Here is an 8,831-nt window from a genome sequence, read left to right on the forward strand (position 1 = left end):
TTATGTTGACACTTTACATTATTGAGAGACAATTGCTAAAATGCATTTTCTTTTCCTACCACATCCTCCGTTACTTTACTTTTTATGCTGAGTGAGCTGTGACAGCAACACCAGCTATTTACTTACCTCTCATTACATTTAGAGTTGGCTGAAACTTCCGCTTCCTTTGCAGACATGAGCAGAATGTTCTTGTGTCTGTAACTGAAAGAAAAATCCTACTGTGAAGGTCTGTATGCTCCTCGATGTTCTAAAACTTTCCATTCAGATTTTTAATCTAATCTTTTGCAGTGAACATTGGTAAAACTTGCTCTAGGAAGAACAAAGAGTGTAAGGCTCCAACTCGTGTCTCAACAAAATCAATCTCTATAACAAAATTAACATTTTCGAAGGGAAACATCTGAGCCAACCTAAATTGACAGGAAATATTTAATTGTGTAACTGTAAAAAGAACATTTTCATGGTCTATTTTTAACTTTTAATTTATAATTAACTGCTAACTGTCGTTATGGTTGTCATTGAACAGTTGCTTTTAAGACCATGTATCTTGCTTTATCAACCAAACCTGAAAAGAAGAACTGAGTGTGTTTTCTTCAGATGCTGGATAAATGGGCTTTGATCGTGAAACCCGTGATGAGATTATCATAAGGTGATTTCATGTGCAGAAGTGGAAGGAGGCCCACGACAGACAGGCTGCCCAACTTGAAAGAGCAAAGGGAAACCTACAAACGTCGGGAAGCAGGCATGCAGATTGCATTTGGTTGCTTGTAACCCCAGGAGAAGAAGCGTTTCTTGGCTTGGGGGCTGGAACTCGAAAAATGTCCCAGAGCTAATACCCTTCAGAAAGTCAGAGGTGAGAGGAGGAACTAGAGTTCAAGGCAAAGATCTGGGAAGGGGAACAGGGCAGAAGTAAGTCACAGGAAGGCAGGCATTTAAGACATGCAGAGAGGGGGCTTCCGAGAGAGCAGAGGGAAGGTGGATGGCAGCTCCGTGATCACGTGCTGTCGAGTCAATGCTTGGGGAAAAGAGGAGCTGAAAAAATATTTGGGAGCTATCACAGGAGGTGAGAGAAAATTGAACTGAGCTCAAGTAGAGGTTGGAGGTGAAAGGACGACGCTCTGGTGGAAGGCGTCACAGTGCCCACGGTTCATAGGGCAGAAGGGTGGAGCCTGGTTTATGCCTACACTGAAAGACGACCTCAAGGAAAAGCAAGGTCTTGAGTTTGCCTACCCTTTCTCTCTGTTACTTTGCATAAATGGGAATTTTTGGTGTGTTCATGGGTCACGAAAGTTATGATCTGCATCACAAAAATCCAATGTTTTCATTTTCACACTTCCAACTGCTTGCTAGACATTTTCCCGTTTGTGTCTCGACAACCTTTGAAAGTCAAGAGGACAAATATTTATTGAGAACTTACGATATACCAGGCTTGTCACCCTCTCCAGCAGCATCTAATTTGTTCAACATTATTGGGCACCCAGATGTGCTAGGCCCTGGGGACGAAACAGTGACAACAGACATTATCGTGAAGCTTCCAAGTCTAGCGGAGAGGCAAATCATCACCAGGTAACGCTACAAACTCACGGAAGTTTTGGATTGTGATTAATACTGTAAAGGAGAGACACACAGCTCCTTGAGCTCTTATCATAAAGGGGATGTGACCTGGTTGGTCTGGGAAATGAGGAAGCACTTTAGCCGAGATGCAAAATCAGAGAAGACATTAACAAGACGAACAGGGAAAGCATTCTGAGAGGGGGTGGGGTGGGGGGAAGCACTGCATGTGCAAAGGCCCTGTGGTGGAAGGAACCAAGACCCAGCGTCTCAAACACTGAAAAAGACCCTTGTGATTGGAGTGCAGAGATGCAGGGAGAGATTGGAGGTGAGGAAGGAGAGGTAGGCACCCAGGGCCTTTAAGGTCACTTTAAGGATTTCAGTCTTAATACTCAGAACAGTGGGAGTCATGAAAGGGTCCCAAGTAGAGGAATGACAGGATCAGCTGTGTGGGAATGAGTGGGGGAGGGGGGTGGAGACAGGGGGCCAGAGTGTTACTAGTTGCGGAGGGAGGTGATGCAGCTTGAGCCAGGATGGTAACAATGGACGAGGGAAAAAGTAGCTGAAATGGAGAAATAACAGTGGTCAAACTTTGAGACCCCAGTGATGGGTTGACCGTCTGGACCACGCGAGAAGGGCGTGGCTCCTGGGTTCTCACTTATGTAACTGGGGTGCTGGTGCCGTCCTGTGGACTGACACCTTAAATTTGTTTTTGGAGGTATCTTCTGAGCCGCTGTGGAGTGGATGGAGCTGTTACGAAGGCCGTCGTGGACAACTGATTTGTAGCAGGGGAGATGCGAACACGTGAGTTGCCCTACAGGTACCGTGGATAAGGTGTGGAGGAAGAGCCTCACAGACAGTGTAGATGGAGTGGGAGGGGCCCTGACGCTGAGGAAATGCAACATTCATGGTGAAGCGGAGGGGGAGTCCGCACAGGAAACAGATCAGCTGCCGGGGGCTGGAGGAAAACAGGGCTTCTCAGAAACAAAAGGAAGAGTGTTTCAAGGAGAGAGGGGTCAACCAAGATACAGGCTACTAAGAAGCAAGTAAAATGATAGCTGGAAAGTGCCCCCTGCACTTAAAGACGTGGCGGCCGCTGGAGTCTTAGCAAAGAGCTCTTTTGGTAGAGGAGCTGCTAGATGGGAGATACTGTGATGAGCACAGGAGAAGACAGAACACTCTGAGACACACGGTTGGAAAGGGGAGGAAAGTGATCAAGAAGCAGCTGGAGGAGAATGAGGGTTCACGGGGAGGATTTATTTTTTATTTTTTTAAATTTTATTTATTTATTTATTTTTCGATACATGGGCCTCTCACTGTTGTGGCCTCTCCCGTTGCAGAGCACAGGCTCCGGACGCCCAGGCTCAGCGGCCATGGCTCACGGGCCCAGCCGCTCTGCGGCACGTGGCATCTTCCCGGACCAGGGCACGAACCCGTGTCCCCTGCATTGGCAGGCGGACTCTCAACCACTGCGCCACCAGGGAAGCCCCTTATTTTTATTTTTAATGGGAGATTGCTACCGCTGCTGTAACAAACTACCACAAAGTAGTAACTTGAAGAAGCCTACGCTTACTCCCTGACGATGGGAAGGAAGGTCAGAAGAGGCCACGTGCAGCCTCCGGAAGCTTTGAAAAGCTCTCAACCTACAGCCGGCAAGAAAACAGGGCCCTGGGTCCTACAACCACAAAGAACAACCCAAATGGACAGGAAACAGACTCTCCCTAGAGTCTCCAGGCTGAAGGCCGCCCTGCCAATGCCTTGGTTGTAGCCAGTGAGACCCGTGTTGGGTTTCTGGCCTCCGCAACTGGAAGATAATAAACTTGTGATGCTTTAGCCTCGTTGGTGGAATCGTTATGGCAGCAAGAGGAAACTGTCAATACTACACCTTCTGTCATGGCCTGGTTCTACTGCAGCATCGCCAAGAAGCCGTCCTTGATGGTCTCCGTTGGAAAGGACCACTTTCCTTTCCTTTGAATTCCCAGCGGCACCTGCTGAGAAGTGTTTATTCCAGAATCGTGCTAGTTCTCCTGTTAGACTTCCAGCTCCCTGAGGTGAAGGCCCAGGGTTTGGGTGGGTACAGTAGCTGCCAAACTATCTAGCCCCTTGCCTAGTACACAGAAGTCACTCAGTAATTTTTTTTACCTAATAAATCAGCACATGGAAGTCCCCATGGACATGGCAGAAACAAAATAACCACAGTAAGTGAGCTTTTCTCACCTCGTTTCCCTCAGGTGAAATAGAATCTCTCTGAAATTAGAAGCCATTCCTTAGTCAGTGGCCCCAAAACCATTTGAATATTTTCTGTTAACAAGAAATATTATTCTTGTCATGTAATTAGTTTTATTTGTTTATTTATTTATTTATTTATTTTTGGCTGCGTTGGGTCTTCGTTGCTGCGTGCAGGCTTTCTCTAGTTGAGGCGAGCGGGGGCTACTCTTCGTTGGGGTGCGCGGGCTTCTCATTGCGGTGGCTTCTCTTGTTGCAGAGCACGGGCTCTAGGTGCACGGGCTTTAGTAGTTGTGGCTCACGGGCTCTAGAGTGCAGGCTCAGTAGTTGTGGCGCACGGGTTTAGTTGCTACGTGGCATGTGGGATCTTCCCGGACCAGGGCTCGAACCCGTGTCCCCTGCATTGGCAGGCGGATTCTTAACCACTGCGCCACCAGGGAAGTCCCATGTAATTAGTTTTAATTCAGTTCTATTTCATGGCTTTCCTTAGAAGAGGACTTTGGAACTTTAAGGAATTAATACTAAATAAGAATGGATAAAGACACACTTTCTCTTGTAAATGGCTGCTGACCACCAAGGAATTATTTTTCTCAATACTGCCGATAATAGATAATAGTAAGTTACATTCACACAAAACAGGACTTGGCTTATCCTGAAGGACCAAGTCTGCATTTTAAAGTTTCTCTTCCAGGGTGAAATTATGATGGAGGAAAGATGACGATGGTGAATATAAGTTGTACTTCGATTTAGAAAGAGAAAAATAGATTAAAAAAAAAAAAGCTTTCCCCCAGATCAAGGGGCATGTTCAGGGACCGTGCGCCACAACTACCGAGCCCGCACACCTAGAGCCCGTGCTCCGCAACAAGACAAGCCACCGCAATGAGAAGTCCGCGCACCGCAACGAAGAGCAGCCCCGCTTGCCGCAACTAGAGAAAGCCCGCGCGCAGCAATGAAGACCCAATGCAGCCAAAAATAAATAAATCTATTTATTTTTTTAAAAAAAGGGCAAGTTCACTTCCACCTATTCTACACACAGCTAAAAGTGCAGAGATGTGGGCTTCCCTCGTGGCGCAGTGGTTGAGAGTCCGCCTGCCGATACAGGGGACGCGGGTTCGTGTCCCGGTCCGGGAAGATCCCACATGCCACGGAGCGGCTGGGCCCGTGAGCCATGGCCGCTGAGCCTGCGCGTCCGGAGCCTGTGCTCCGCAACGGGAGAGGACACAACAGTGAGAGGCCCGCGTACGGCAAAAAAAAAAAAAAAAAAAAAAAAAAGTGCAGAGACGTGAAGCATCTTGAAGAGCCCTCTAACAAATGTGTAACTACTCAAATATTGAACACAGCTACAGAAATCTGGAGAAATTGTAGAAGAAATCTAGCTAGGAAGGGAAGAAGTGGCAGAATACAGAGGGAGAAGCCAAGAAGTGCAGCTGGCGGGGGCGGACGCTGGGAGGGAACCGGCTGTGAGGAGGCTAAGTGCCCGGAACTCGCTCCTGCAAACACAGGCTGCTGCACGCGCCCCGCCTCCCCCTGCGCACCCCTCCCCCGCCCCCGACTGGGGAACCGTTCTGGACACGTTTACCAGTCTCTTCTCCAGGCTAACTTTTAATTCCTAAGTACAATAAAAATAGTGTAGGATCTCATATGATCCCAAGCCCAGGTCCTTTTTTTTTTTTTTTTTGTGGTACGCAGGCCTCTCAACCATTGCACCACCGGGGAAGCCCCCCCAGGTCCTTTCTATTAGCGGGCCCTAAGAGGGGGGCAAAAGTAAGAGAGGAGGGTCCTTGAAAATGCCCTTTGAAGTCCTGGCCTGATTCCCACGGAAGGAGATGCTGTTCTCTACATCCCACGTGTGGTCACTTAGGAGGCCACGTCTGGCCCTTCTAGACTACATTCCCTCTGTAACTGATAACCGCTGGGTACTTGTGCTTTAGAGGGAACCCAGGAGATGGAAAGCCTTTAAGGTTCAAATGACTGAATCTCTTTAGGTGGAATTTCAGGAATCATAAATATTTTTGCGTTCATTCATCCACCACATGTGTGCTGAATTCCAGGCACAGTGCTGGATGCTGAGATCACCATGGTGAGCAAACCAGACAGGACCCTGTCATTGTAGAATTTACAGCCTCCAGGAGGTGAACTTCCAACCAAATCACGTGGGGTCTGGCCTTCCCCAGGAAGTGGCCTCTGAGCGCCAGAAGGAGTGGCGCTAGCCAGGCACAGGGTAGGGAGGGTGGGCACACACAGCATCCCAGGCCCTGAGGCTCGAGAATCTGCGGGGTGTTGGGGGACAGGATGCCTGGGGGGGAAGCTTTCACTGCTCTTGCTAGATGGCACCCCTCCGTTTTCTTCACCAAACAGCCTCCCTCTTGCTGGCACTGGTAGGGCCCCCAGTCAGCTCGAGTAAGGGTGAGGACTTGTCCCCAGGCTGCTTTTGCAGAGCAGTACGTTTAGTTGGAGGGGGCCGGCATGAGGGAGGACGCTGGTGACCTAGATCCCCCTCACATCCCCCCGTGAGCCTCACCATCGGGCCCAGGCCCCAAAGAAATGTTTTAATTTTGACTGTTTTAAAATCAGAAGAAAAATGTGAATGTACTGACAATGAATGTATAGCAGTAAGTCCAGCCTGGATCATACACAGGTATAAATAGCATTGTAAGTTTTACGGCGGAAGGGGCCCAGGAAGGAGTGGTCATCACACAGCCCTGAGAGGTGCCGTGGAGGAAGGCGCGAGGGCCGCTGGGCCTCCGGGAGGGGCGAGGCAGTGCGGCTCATCTACCCAAGAGCAACGGGAGTCACTGAGAAGGTCCACACCGAGGAGGGACATGGCCTCTGGACACCTCTGTGTGGACAGCGGATGGCAGGGCTGGTGGGGAAGAGTGGAGGCCAGGGCTGGAGCGGTTTGCGGGGCCGTCTAACAGAGCACCGCACGCTGGGGGCTCAAACGACGTAAATTCCTGGCTCTCAGTCCTGGAGGCTGGCGGTGTGCCGTCAAGGTGTCCGCAGAGCTGGGTCCCACTGATGGCCGTGGGACAGTGTGTGCCAGGCCACTCTCCCAGCTTCGGTGGCCGCGGGGGTCTCCACACCATTTTCCTCTGTCTGTGTTCAGACTTCCCCTGTGTGTACGGACACATAACCACGTGGCCTAGGGCCCGCCCTAAAGACCTCATTTCAGCTTGATTTCCTCTGCAAGGACCCTCTCTCCAAATGAGGTCACAGTCTGAGGTCCTGGGGCTGAGGACTCCAACAGGAACTCTGGAGGAACACAACTCACCCTGTACAAGGGGTCAGCAAACCGTGGCCCACGGGCCAGGTCTGTCCCACCACCGGTTCTTATGTGGTCCATGAGCTAAGAATGGTGTTTACATTTTTCAATGATTGGGGGAGAAAATCAGAAAAAGAATATTTCATGACTCGTGAAAATGATACACAACCCGTAATTCAGTGTCTGTGAATGAAGCTTTTGGGGGACGCAGTGACGCGTGCCCGTTCGGTGCTGTCTGTGGCCACTTTTTCCCTATGGCAGCAGCTGTGAGGGACACGGTGTCGCCCGCAGAGCCCCGGTATTTGCTGTCGCGTCCTTTGTCTGAAGCCTCCGCCAACCACAGCTGCGGGCTCGGAGGACGAGGGGGCTGCTGACGCGAGATGGGCCCAGCTTGGCCTCAGGGTTGCCAAGCGGCTCAGGAGGTGCAGGTACCTGCGAGGACCACCAGGTGAGGCCCCCCGAGGAAGGAACCATATCCGACCCGCGGCGGCAGGCGCGACTCGCCTAGAAATTTGCAGAGTCCGTTTTTGAGAAAACACTTCGCTGACGAAACAAAACCCATCTGGAAACCAAACTCTGGCGGGCTGGCTGGTTCCGAGTCTTACCCGACGGGGCGGTGCGTGGAGGCCAGCGAGGCGTAGAGGGAGGGGACGGGCCAGAGTCGCGGGCGCCCGCTCCTTCCGCGGCCGGTGGCCCCTCGGGCTCTGTCCCCACCCTGGGGCGCCCGTTCCCGGGCCGCGTGGAGCCAAGGTAGCTGGGAAGAGCCCTCCCCCATCCCCAGGGACGGGATGCCGCTGGGATGCGGGCAAGGCGGGGGCGGGGGCGGGGCGCGGAGCCGGGGCCAGGCGCGGTCAGAGGCGCAGACAGTGGACCAGTGGCCCGGGATCTGGTCAGGCGCCGGCGGGTCCTTTCCCGCGACGCCCCCCACCCCCACCCCGGTGACAGCTCAGGACAGACAGACCCTCCTCGCACTGCTCCGCTGCCAGGCTTCTGTCTGAGCTTTGCGTCCTGGACGCGCCCTGGACGCGCTTCCGAGGCTCCTGGAAAAGGCAGGGGTGGATGAATTAGTAGGTGAAGTCGAAGGAAGGAGAGCCCTTACCCCACTGCGGCCAACAGCGCTGGAACCATTCAGCCTTAGTTCCATCCTCAGCGCCGAGAGCAGGGGCTGGCACATGGGCAGTGACCAATAAATGTGGTAGAACGATTTAAGTTAACTGCTGTCCGACGGGGTGCTTAGCAGGTGCCCAGGAATGCTATGTGTACATTGTGTTTCTAATTATTTTCCTTGTGATTTTGATCCTTAATTCTTTTTCCCACTCATTGCTCTGAAAGCTCCATCACCCTGATCTTGAATCAGCTCCCCATCCTGCCACCTCCAGGAAGCCTTCCCTGGATTGCAAGCACATGACCTCTGGTCCAGGAGGTAGCTGAGTGGACTGGAAAGACCCAGCCTTTGGAGCCAACGGATCTGGTTAGTAATGAGATCTTGACCCAGTTTCTTGGAACTTTTCACAGCCCTGGTTTCCTCCTTTATAGAGTAGGGATTCATATCTGTCCCATGGTGTCATGAGAACCAAATGAGAGAGACATACGTGTAAAGTCCCCAGCATACGGTAGGTGTTTGTTGAAACTTTTATCCAGGGAAAAATCCTGAAGAGCTGGAGCTTACCAAATATCAAGAGGGAAAAGAACGTCTTATTGAGAAGGGAGGGTAAAGCCAATAATCTTTCTGTCAGTTTTCCATCTAATGAATCAAATTATTAATGTCACATTTGGGGAGGGAAGTGAATTTCTA

The sequence above is a fragment of the Phocoena sinus genome, chromosome 18, assembly GCF_008692025.1.
Source record: "Phocoena sinus isolate mPhoSin1 chromosome 18, mPhoSin1.pri, whole genome shotgun sequence".
Taxonomy (NCBI): domain Eukaryota; kingdom Metazoa; phylum Chordata; class Mammalia; order Artiodactyla; family Phocoenidae; genus Phocoena; species Phocoena sinus.